Genomic DNA, 13,453 nt, shown 5'->3' with positions numbered 1-13,453 from the left:
AGTTAAACCTGTGAGCACACTTCTGAGGAAAATATAAATAAGAGACATTCTCAGTGACTCTTTGTCAATTCAAGTACCTCTACTTGCTTTGACCAAAGCCCATGTTCTAGCTGTAGACAAATCAGCCTTAATTTTGTTCACATAATCATTGGTTTAATTATTGGACCATATATGAAATAAAAATTAGTTTGGAAAAGTAAAACAGTAAGTATGATATTAATAATCCCTTGCATTTTTAAAGTTGTATTCATTTTAGAGTTTAACAATCACATACATTTTCCAAATTTATGCATCACAATTAGTCTTTGTAAAAGATTTTTGAATAGGTAGTATAAAATAATCGTTATAATTGTGAATTTGTCAGATAGACTCTTATTTCAATCTAACATTCCCTATGATTTTCGTTTCCCCAGCTTTAAAGTGGGGATGATAATGTCCTCAGTTTATTGTAAATGTTAGTGGATATAATGCACATAAAGCAACTAACTCCTGGCAGAGAAAAAAAATTTCTTTTTGGTAGATCTTAATCACTATTTGTGCTTGCTTTATTATAATAATTAATCTATTATAGCAAAGGAATTATCTCCATGCCATTACCCCTTATTAATAAAAGTCTTGGAACCTGACTTAAGAGTCTAAACTAATCAGTCCCTGCAGCTCTCTTGGTTGATTATACTATTCACCCACATCTCTCAGTTTGTTGGCTTGATCATGCCCTAAAGTCTTCTCCTCTATGGAACTCAGCAACCCACTCATATAGTCATAATTGTTCCTATTATTCCAATATCTCTGCCCACAACCACTAATTCAAGCATCCTTTTTTCTTGCCATGGTCTCTTGTCCTCCCATCTTGCTTGTTCGAAGTCATGTGGAACACATTAGCATCTCATTTCATTCATATCATCATCTACAAATTTTAACTCTCCTACTGCCTTCAATTACTTTTATTACAAGTTTAGAACCTACACTCTTCATTTGAAAACTTTCTTGCTAAACCTAACCCATTTTTCTCTTCTATTTTTAAAATCAGTTTCATTTAGAAAATCCTACTCCTATTTAAAATTATTTTCTCTGTGTTTGTATTTAAAAAGTCAAACATTCTTTTCAGAAAATTATTTCACAGGGTAGATTGAAATTGCTTTAAATTTATTTTTTAAGTGAGAGGAGGGAGGTAGTGAGGCAGACTCTCGCATGCACCCTAATTAAGATCCACCTGGCAACCCCATCTGGAGCTCATGCTTGAGTACTGAGCTATTTTTAGCACCTGAGACTGATGTGCTCCAATAGAACTATCTTCAGTGCTGGAGGCTGACACTGAGCCAATAAAGCCACTGGCTTTGGGAGTGGAAGAGGGAGAGAAGGGGGAGATGGAAAAGGAGAGAAGAAAAATGGTTGCTTATCTTGTGTGCCCTAACTGGGAATCAAACCCAGGAGGTCCATATGCCAGGCTGACATTCTATCCACTGAAACACTGGTCAGGACCTTAAATTTCTGATAAATAAACTTAGTAGGTCTTCTGAATCACTAAATAATTCTATGGTGTCTCTCCAGGTAATTTTTCACCCACCTTCTTCAAGAACTATCTCAGACTTCCTCAATTTTCCTCAAATTTCTGAATATCTTAATCCTTCTTTTACTTCAATAAGAGCCTTATCTCTAAATTGACACAATTGCTTCTCTGTCTCTCTCTCTCTCTCTCTCTCTCACACACACACACACACAGAGAAACCCCAAAGAGAGAAGTAACTGATTGGAAAATTCTTCAAATTTCTACACATCTACCTACCAAACATATATACTTGCACTATCGTCACCATTTCTCTGCTACTTAGTATTTCTATTACACAGAGAAGAGAAACTCCTTCAACATAAATCCAGTCTTTTTATTATGCTCTCAATCTCACTACTTCTTGCCATCTCAGAGATATTGATTATCCCTTGTGTTATAATAAAAACAAAGTTTCCCAACATATCATAGACTCAAAGCCTTTCCTATCCCATCATCTTCATCTTAGCTAATCTACCCCTCATTTTTTAAGTTCTCTAGACAACAATTTTCATGAGGGAAGTGCCATATTATTTTGTTCACCATTTTGTTCTCAGGGTATACCAAAATACCTAATAGCTAGGTGATGGCAGATAAACAATGATTAATTAATTAGTAATTAAATAATTTGTCCACAGCTCTTAATACACTAGGAAGAAAAGACCAAATCAAGGACTGAGAAAATGTTTCTAAGCAGAGTCCAGACTGGTCTGATCATTAACATACTAGGGATGATTTAAGCTAACTATGGATCAGAAAAAAGAAAAGACAATGGTATGCTCCCTGCCAATACATGACTACAATTCTCCTGATCACTAACCCAGACTAACGGGTAGATGTAAAATACCACCAAAAAGAGGAATAGGAGTAGGAGGAAGAGAAAGAATACAAAAGGAAGGAGAAAGAGAAGGAGAAAGAAAGAAGAGAATGAGAAAGAAGAGGACAAGGGAGAGGAAGAAGGGGAGGAAAGAAGGGGAAGAAGACTACTAAGGCTTTGTAAAATTTAAATCTCATCTATCAGTACAAATTTTTCATTAGAAAAAAATAAGACTATACAAAAAGAGCTCAAGAAAAGTGAAACTAAAACCATTTTGTTTTCATTTTCCCTCATAACATGCTTTTCTTTCATGTTGCCTTCAATGTAATGGGTCCTGAAAATCATTATTTTCCCATTGCAAGCAAAACAAGTTCTTGGCATTTCTGATACAAAAGAGGTCCCATAATTTCATGCTTTTGCAAACACACACTGTGAGCAATCAAGGCAAAAGGGAAATTAAAAACTAATTCTGCTGTTTATTCTACTCATTTATTTTATCAGTCATCTCATTCTCACACTGAATAACAATCAAGAGGGTTTGATAGGCACACATAGGGTAGGCTAGACATCTTCTCTCAAAATCTCCAGAAAGCTGGAAAGTCAAATAACAATTCTTGGGGAGGCCTTTCTAATTATTTTATCAAAGGCATCAACACTAACATTTCCACTAAGTGTACAATTTCTGAAATCAAATGTTGCAATGGGATTATCAATAATTTAAAAACTGGAGTTCTTCTATCACAAACTCAAAATACTTTACAGCTGAAAATTATGATAAAGACTTTCTCTAGAAAATTTTAGACTTAGAAGAATGATACACAATTACTAAAGTTTATCTGCCTGCATCTAACTACAATTATATGACACTCCTTCCTTGAATATTGGCAGTTTGAAGTTTGCTTCAGGCCCAAGAAGGCCCCATTCATGTAAATTTTACTTATGCTTCAGCAGCATTAAAGAAATTATTCAATAAGCAGAAAACTAAGTTATCCATCAGAGAAGAGTTTGTCATTTGCTGCTTCTGAAACTCTCGAGAGTTCAGGGTATATTTGCTTTAATTATGCTTAAACATCAACATCACAAGTAATGGTGGAAGCTAACTTTTCCCAAAGAGTAAAAAATATGTGCAAAAGGGCACACTGCCCAAAGGGATGCTTCTGAGGCACATGGAACTCAAGCCAGCAATGCTACCTTCATATTTGTAGCAGTCAGTAGTAATTATTAATGTATGCTTTACTTTTACTGCTCTCTTTATTCCTAAATAAATCTCAGTCAAGCAACCAATCAATAAGTACTTATTAAGGCTTGGTTGCAGGTCAGTTTCCCTGGAAGCAAACTCTGTGACTGATATTTATGTGCAAGAGTTTATTGAAGATCAACACCTACGTGAGAGTAAAGAAAAAAGGATTAGACAGAGGGAGAAGCTGAGTTGCCCTGAAGTTACAAATAAGGCCTTTGCTGGTCATAGATTCGCAGATTGCTCTGAAACTGGATGAACCTTCACCTCTGAAGAGAAACCTTCAAATTGATGCAAATGAACCAACCCTTTTTACCTTCTCCACCCCCAACTGACTAGTTATTGGATAGTTTCCCCTCAGTGAGAACATCTCCAAAAGAGTGATACTTTTGAGTAGTAATGATGGTCTGGGCACAATGTGTACTAAAATGCTATTACATATCTGCATTATAAGCCCCCTGACATTAGGAAAATAGGGAGAACACATAATAACCTATACCTCATGAACTCTTACTTCTCCTTTGTGTCCCAGTCAAAATATGCATAAGGAATGTGGAGATTTCCCAGAGCAAAGCTCCTAGTTTCCTCCACTCTGTTCTATCAATGCTGCACTCAGATTTGTGGTAATCCTTATCAAAGTGCATCACGTGTCATTGTTTCTTGGTCTGCATCTCACACCAGGCTACCACTGCCTGGAGGGTAGGATGCATTTCAATGTCACATTCCTAACAAAAATCTCACAAACCACCCTATCTAAGCAACCACACTCTCAATCATATTAAGTATATATTTCCCTCCTTAAAATTGTCCTGACCTGTAAGTAGGTTTGTTTGTTTACTTGCCTATTGTCATTGACAATTGGTGAAGCCATAGTTTTATAATCACATTTAAATATAAACAATCATGTAAAGAACCAATGGTTTTATATTTGGATTGAAACTAATTAGTGACACAATAAATTGAATTCTGATTATGTATTTTAATAATGTTAGTTTCACAAATCTTCCATCTCCACATCAAGAAGTTAGTTTCTGAACAATATTGGTATACAGTACACATTGTTTATCTCAAAACCTTGATTTGAGATACTTTTTTCATGGCAGTTTTTTTTAACTTTATTTTTCAGAGCATTTTTATGTTCAAGCAGAATTGAGGGGAAAGTACAAAGATTTCCCATATACTCCCTGTCCCTACACATTCTTCCCCCTTTACCAACATTTCCCACTAGTGGTACACTTGTTTTCATTGACAAACCTGTACTGACACATCATCATCATCCATCCTCTATTGTTTATATTAGGACTCATTCTGTTTTTGACATTCTGTGGGTTAGGACAAATGTACAATGACATGTATTCATCATAAATAAAATTAAATATGCATTTTAATACAGGATAACACAATATTTAATAGCATTAACTCTAGAGTCAGCCTGGGTTGGAATCCCAGATCTATGCTTGCACTCTATGTGACACAGACACAAGATTTTACACCATTGTGTGTTCATATACTCACCTTTAAAACAATAATAAAAGGATTTAACTCAAAAGATGTCTGTAAGGCTTTAAGCGACTTAATCTACGAAAACTGCTTAGAACTGAACTTGGCACATACAAAGACACTATTATAAAGACAATAGTGTGAATCAGTCTTATTAGAACACCCTTCTCCTATCATCTGTCTAGCAACAAAGTAACTGAGGCAATAAGAATTATAACAGAGACTTGAAGATGCACAGACTCTCAACTCACACCACCAAACTGGATTACAAATTAATTTATGAACAATCAGCATGAAAAACCAACTCTGGACTACAAGAACAGCTCTCAAAAACCAAGGAGCAAAAAAGAAGCCACACCAAGCCTAGTAGGGAGTGCCAAGGAGTGGTGGGTCTCTCCTGTTACAGAAATGGGGGGGGTGAGGCTGAGAGCCCAGAAGGGCTCTCACTTCGAGGAAAGGAGCAGAAAATATCACTCACAGCCACTTGCCTGGGGACCTGGGAATGAGGTGTGTTGAAAAGACTGGCTAGTCTTCCAAAGGGGAAGGGGAGAGAGAGAGAGAAACAGATGGTGAGGGGCAGAGAAATGCATGGGATGACCTGAAAAGCTGACTCATCCAGTGCTGGAGGCAGCTATAGCTGGGGGAGGGGTTGATCCTTCCACACAATATAAGACTAAAGTGGTTCCGGGTGACCTATCTCCAGATATCTCTCCAGCACCAATCAGTGCAACAAGACACAGCTGAAAACAAAAAGTGGGGAGGAGGGGCAGTAACTGAGGTCTCTATAGAAATCTGAGATACACCTCCCACTACTGAAGCTGAGAAAATACCCCACCCCTGGAAGGAGTAACAGGCAGATTAGGCCTTCAGAGTCTCAGGTTACACCCACTGCAATCATGGATACAGTTTCAAATAAGCCCCCTGCTGAGATGAGTAAACAAGACTACTACATGTTAAGAAAACTGAGAAGAAAACAAACAAATCAAGACTTCAAAGCAGCCAAATCCAACAGTGGATTACAAATAACAGTTGATGCCAACCCAAGAAGACCTAGAAATAACATGACTGAAAATTGGAGGCAGACAAACCCAAGCCTAGACTCAACCAGCTCTACTAACAATACACCCAAACACACAGACATAATGAGAAGACAGAGAAGTGCAATTGAAATGAAACCACAAGAGAAACCTCCACGAAATGAACTAAGTGATATGGAAATAACCAAATTTCTGAATGCAGTGTTTAAAATAATGATTGTTAAAATGCTTAGGGATCTTAGAACAACAATGGATGGTCATTACGAACACCGAAATAAAGAAATAGCAAGTATAAAAAAGGACATTGGAATATTAAAAAGAATCAGTCAATGACAAATACAATATCAGAAATGAAGAACACAATAGAAGGAATTTAAAAAAAAGATGGATGAAGCTGAGGATCAAATCAGTAAGTTAGAGGACCAGTTGAACAAAGGCATAGAAGCAGAGCAGCAAAACGAATAGATACTCAAATAGTCTGAGGAAACTCTAAGAGAAATAACATCTGCATCATAGGGTTCCTGAAGAAGAAGAGAAAGAACAAGGGATAGAGACTTTGTTCAATATATCATAGCTGAAAACTTCCCTAAATTAATGCAGAAAAAACTCTCACAAGTTCAAGAAGCACAGAGAACTCCATTAAAGAGAAACCCAAAAAATCTACACCAAGACACATCATAGTTAAAATACCAAAGCTAAGTGATAAAGAGAAAATATTAAAAGCTGGTAGAGAAAAAAGGCTATCACCTACAAAGGAGCCCCCATAAGGATGACATCAGACTTCTCAACAGAAAAACTTGAGGCCAGAAGAGAATGGCAAGAAATATTCAAAGTAATGCAGAACAAGAGCCTATAACCAAGACTAGTTTATCCAGCAAGGTTATCATTTAAAATTGAAGGAGAAATAAAAAGCTTCCCAGATAAAAAAAAACAAACCTCGAGGAATTCACTACAACCAAACCAACGCTGCAAAAAAAGCTAAGGGGCCTGTTGTAAACAGATCAAATGGGGAAAGGAATATAGCAAAAAAAGAATACAGCTTTAAAGAATAAAGTGGCAATAAACAACTATATATCAATAATAACCTTAAATGTAAATGGATTGAATAATCCAATCAAAAGACATAGGGTAACTGCATGGATAAGACAAAAGGACCCATACATATACTGTCTACAAGAGACACACCTTAAATCAAAAGATGCACATAGACTGAAATTAAAAGAATGAAAAAAAATATTTCATGCAAATGGAAATGAAAAAAAGCTGGGGTAGCAATACTTATTCAGACAAAATGGACTTTAAAACAAAGGGTATAGTAAGAGATAAAGAAGGACACTACATAACGATAAGGGAAGCAATCCAAAAGGAAGATATAACCATTATAAATATCTATGCACCTGATATAGGAGCACCTAAATATATAAAGCAGACTTTGATGGATATAAAGAGCGAGATCAACAGCAATACAATAATAGTAGGGGATTTGAATACCTCACTAACATCACTAGATAGATCCTCAAGAAAGAAAATTAATAAAGAAACAGCAGACTTAAAGGACACACTCGATCAACTTGATTTAATAGATATCTTCAGAACCTTTCACCCTCAAGAAGCAGAATATACATTCTTTTCAAGTGCTCATGGTACATTCTCTAGGATAAACCACATGTTAGGGTACAAAAGTGGTCTCAACAAATATAAGAAGATAAATTATATCAAACATTTTCTCTGATCACAATGGCATGAAATTAGAAATCAACTATAACAGAAAAACTCAAAAATTCTCAAACACATGGAAACTAAATAGCAGATTGTTACATAATGAATAGATTAACAATGAGATCAAAGAAGAAATAAAATAAATTCCTAGAAACAAATGATAATTCCTAGAAACAAATGTCCCAACTAAAAATTTATGGGACACAGCAAAAGCAGTACTGAGGGGTAGTTCATAGCACTACAGGCATACTTTAAGAAGCTAAAAAAGCTCAAATAAACAACTTAACCCTGCATCTAAGAGAACTAGAAAAAGAACAGCAAGTAAAGCCCAGAAGTAGTAGAAGGAAGGAAATAATAAAGATCAGAGCAGAAATAAATGACACATAGGCTAAAAAAAAACAATACAGGAGATGAATGAAACCAGGAGCTGGTTCTTTGAAAAGGTAAACGATATCGATGAACCTTTAACTAGACTCACCAAGAAAAAAGAGAGAGGACTCAAATAAATAAAATTAGAAATAAGAGTGGAGAAATAACTGACACAACAGAAATACAAAATAGTGTAAGAAAATATTATCAAGAACTAGATATATGCCAAAAAACTAGACAACCTAGATGAAATGGACAAATTCCTTGAAACATACAATATTCCAAAAATTAATCTGGAAGAATCAGAAAACCTAAACAGACCAATTACAACAAATGAGATCAAAACAGTTATCAAACCCCCCCCCAAAAAAGAAGTCCTGGACCTGATGGCTTCACAAGTGAATTCTACCAAATATTCAAAGAAGAACTAACTCCTATCCTTCTCAAGCTATTACAAAAATTCAAGAGGAAGAAAGACTTCCAACTCCTTTTATGAGGCGAGCATAATTCTGATTTCAAAACCAGGCAAAGACATCACAAAGAAATAAAATTATAGGCTAATATCCCTGATGAAATAGATGCTAAAATCCTCAACAAAATATTAGTGAACCAGATCCAACAATATATGAAAAAAATCATACACCATGATCAAGTGGGATTTATTCTGGGGAGGCAAGGCTGGTACAGTATTCACAAATCAATCAATGTGATTCATCACATAAACAAAAGGAAGGAGAAAAACCACATAATAATTTCAATAGATGCAGAATAAGCATTTGATAAAATCCAGCACCCATTCATGATCAAAACTCTCAGCAAAGTGGGAATACAGGGAACATACCTCAACATGATAAAGGTCATTTATGACAAACCTAAAGCCAATATCATACTCAATGGGCAAAAATTAAAAGCAATATTTTTAAGATCAGGAAAAAGGTAGGAGTGCCCCCTTTCACCACTCTTATTTAACATAGTCCTGGAAGTCCTAGCCACAGCAATCAGACTGGAAGAATAAATAAAAGGCATTCAAATTGGAAAAGAAGAAGTAAAACTATCATTATTTGCAGATGGTATGATATTGTATATATAAAACCCTAAAGTCTCAGTCAAAAAACTACTGGACCTGATAAATGAATTCAGCAAGGTGGCAGAATATAAAATTAATACTCAGAAATCAGAGGCATTTTTATACAGCAACAATGAACTGTCAGAAAGGGAAATTAAGGAAACAATCCCCTTCACTATTGCAACCAAAAAGATAAAGTACCTAGGAGTAAATTTAACCAAGGAGATTAAAGACTTGTACTCAGAAAATTATAAAACATTGATAAAAGAAATCAAGGAAGATACAAATAAGTGGAAGTATATACCGTGCTCATGGTTAGGAAGAATAAATATCATTAAAATGTCTATATTACCCAAAGCAATTTATAAATTCAATGTAATACCAATTAAAATACCAACGACATACTTCAAAGATATAGAACACATATTCCAAAAATTTATATGGAACCAAAAAAGAATATGAATAGCCTGAGCAATCTTGAAAAGGAAGAATAAAGTGGGAGATATCACACTTCCCCATATCAAGTTATACTACAAGGCCATTGTACTCAAAACAGCCTGGTACTGGCATAAGAACAGGCATATAGATCAATGGAACAGAACAGAGAACCCAGAAATAAACCCACAGCTTTATGGACAATTCATATTTGACAAAGGAGATAAGAGCATACAATGGAGTCAAGACAGCCTCTTTAACAAATGGTGTTGGGAAAATTGGACATATACCTGTAAAAGAATGAAACTAGACCACCAACTTACATCATTTACAAAAATAAACTCAAAATGGATAAAAGACTTAAATGTAAGCTGTGAAACCATAAGCATCTTAGAAAAAAACAGGCAGTAAGCTCTCCGACATCTCTCGCAGCAATATATTTACTGTTGTATCTCCACAGGCAAGTGACATAAAATACAGGATAAACAAATGGGACTATATCAAAGCTTTTGCACAGCTGAAGACAATAAGAACAGAATAAAAAGACAAACTACACAATGGGAGAATATATTCAACAATACGTCTGATAAAAGGTTAATAACCAAAATTTATAAAGAACTTGTAAAACTCAATACCAGGAAGACAAACAATCCAATCCAAAAATGGGCAAAAGAAATGAATAGACACTTCTCCAAAGAGGACATACAGATGGCCAATAGACATATGAAAAAATGCTCAACATCTCTAATCATTAGAGAAATGCAAATTAAAACTACAATGAGATATCACCTCACACCAGTCAGAATGGTGCTCATCAACAAAACAACACAGAATAAGTGTTGGCGAGGATGTGGAGAAAAGGGAACCCTCCTGCACTGCTGGTGGGAATGCAGACTGGTGCAGCTACTGTGGAAAACATTATGGAGATTCCTCAAAAAATTAAAAATCAAACTGCCTTTTGACCCAACTATCCCACTTTTAGGGACATACCCTAAGAACATCATAGCACAGTTCCAAAAGGAGAAATGCTCCCCCATGTTTATGGCAGCATTGTTCACAACAGCGAAGATCTGGAAACAGCCCAAGTGTCCATCAGTGGATGAATGGATTAAAAAGCTTTGGTGCATATATACTATGGAATACTACTCAGCCATAAGAAATGATGACATTGGATCATTTACAATAACATGGATGGACCTTGATAACATTATACTGAATGAAATAAGTAAATCGGAAAAACTAAGAACTATTTGATTCCATAAATAGATGGGACATAAAAATGAGACTCAGAGACATGGACAAGAATGTGATGGTAATGGGGGTGGAGAGGAAGGGTTTGGGGGGGAGGGGAGGAGCACAAAGAAAACCAGATAGAAGGTTAGAAGGTGATGGAAGACAATTTGACTTTGGGTGAGGGGTTTGCAACATAATCAAATGTCAAAATAATCTGGAGATGTTTTCTCTGAACATATGTACCCTGATTTATCAATGTCACCTCATTAAAATTAATAAAAAAAAAGAATTATAACAGAAGGGAAGAAGAGAAGAGAGAAAATCTGGAGTAATATGAGTGAAGAGGTTACTTGCTCAGAAGTAAAAGAAGGCTCAGCACCCCGTGCTGGGAGGGAAGAGCACCACAGGAAGAGAGGCACATGTGGGATGTGGGATGGTGTTAAGAAACATTCAAACTGATGGTGAAAATCTGAGCCACGACTGAAATTATGTCAGAAAAGCAGCAGCTATTTCCTTCCCCTTCTACATCTTCTTTTTTTTTTTTTTTTTTTTCACAAATTGCCTCAATCCAAGCCTTCAAAAGACTCTATGCTTTTAAGAACCAACTGCTTCTAACACTGTTTCTCTGATAACCTAAGTTTTAAATTCTAACTAGAAGTGTAGAGTTAAAAGTTTGGATATAAGCCCTGGCTGGTTACCTTAGTCGGTTAGCACACCGTATCGAAATGACAATGTTGCAGGTTAGATTCCCTGTCAGGACACACAAGAGAAGTAACCAATGAATGCATGACTAAGTGGTACGACAAATGAATACTTCCCTTCCCCCTTCCCTCTTTCTCTTTTCCTCTCTTTCTCTAAAAAGTCAATAAATTAAGCCCTAGCTTGATATCCTAGTTGGTTAGAGCGTTGTTCTGAAGCAGAGAGGTTGCCGATTCGATCCTAGGTCAGGGCACATCCAAGAACAGCTCAATGTTCCTGTCTCTCTGTCTCTCTCTCCTTGCCTTTCTCTCTTAAAAAAAAAGTTTAGATATAGGCCCTGGCTGGGTAGCTCAACTGGTTAGAGCACTGTCCCAATATACCAAGATTGTGAGTTTGATTGCCAGTCAGGGTACATACAAAAAACAATCAATGAATGCATAAATAAGTGGAACAATAGGTCAATGTTTCTCTTTCTGCCTCCCTTCCTCTTTTTAAAATAAATAAACAAACAAACAAATAAATAAATAAATAAATACAATTTCTTAAGGTTGGATATAGTCTTTTATCAAACCTTTTGCAACTGCCAGCAGAAACCTGAAGAGAACCTATATATGGAGCAATGGGAACAGGAATACAATGAAAAGGACTAGAATGCTGATAACAATGGCTGATACACAGACCTCAAAATGGAAATATAAACCATCTGTTTAAAAATGCACACTCGGTGAGTTATAACCCACTGGGACCTTTTAAAGGCTTTACCATGTTAAGCACGTCTGGAATCACACTGGTTATTGGGTGCTCAGAAAGGAAAGCAGACTCCGGCTAACCCTGGGCACGAGTAGTCAAACGGGAGCAAGACTAGAAGAGAGAGGACCATTAACGTGCCCTCCTCAGGGAGCAGCACAGGGAAAAGAGGAAGGCGGCTGGACAGATGTATTTCTCTAAACGTTCTAAACAAATATTGCAGATTCTGACATCTCAGGTCAGTGCTTGAGATGTTTCCAGAAAGAGAGCTATTTCAAAAGAGGTCATACTAAGGCAAAATTAAAGAATTTTCCCCAATAAAGTAAATAATTCAAGCTTTCTAAGAACCTCCAGTTCCTTATATTGAGCACTTACTCTGTACCAAAATGAAGACAAATCACTTACAGGTAATATTTTACTTAAGCTTTATTTTAAAATTCTATGATTGATTGATTGATCTTTACTCCATTTTATAGATCAGGTAACTGAGAATAACGAAGAATAAAAGCATAAGTAGTTTCTAAAAAGTCACAAAGTAGTTTGTGGTAAAACATTAAATTCCCCACTAGAACATGTAAAGCAATATGGTTTGCACTAAAAAGAGGGTATTTCATAGGCTGATTTGCTATTTCCTAAACAAACAAAAAAAAGACAGAAAGTAGCAATAACAATTTTGAATTTCAACAAAAAAACTTTACATTTTTTTTCAAACGTAACAGATTTGCAATTTCAGATATACTAATGGTTCTGAGAGGCAAATAATAGTCTCTTTCTTTCCTAAGTAGATTGCATTAAAAAGCTTCCTAACAGATCATAAACTTTAGTAGATCCAGAAACAAAGCTTACTTTTCCTTTAAAAAATTAAACTTGAAAACAAGACAAGACAGGTCTTGTTTCCTGTCTTGATCAACATGGTTACACACACATACACTCTCTCTTATTCCTTCCTATATCTCTTCAAGCAGAGCCAATACAATAGTTCATTATAAACACATCAGATTAATTTAGTCCTTTCTTTTCTATATAGTAAACTATGTATATTGTTTTA

The sequence above is a fragment of the Saccopteryx bilineata genome, chromosome 1, assembly GCF_036850765.1.
Source record: "Saccopteryx bilineata isolate mSacBil1 chromosome 1, mSacBil1_pri_phased_curated, whole genome shotgun sequence".
NCBI classification, from domain to species: Eukaryota; Metazoa; Chordata; class Mammalia; order Chiroptera; family Emballonuridae; genus Saccopteryx; species Saccopteryx bilineata.
This window is presented reverse-complemented; position numbering follows the sequence as displayed.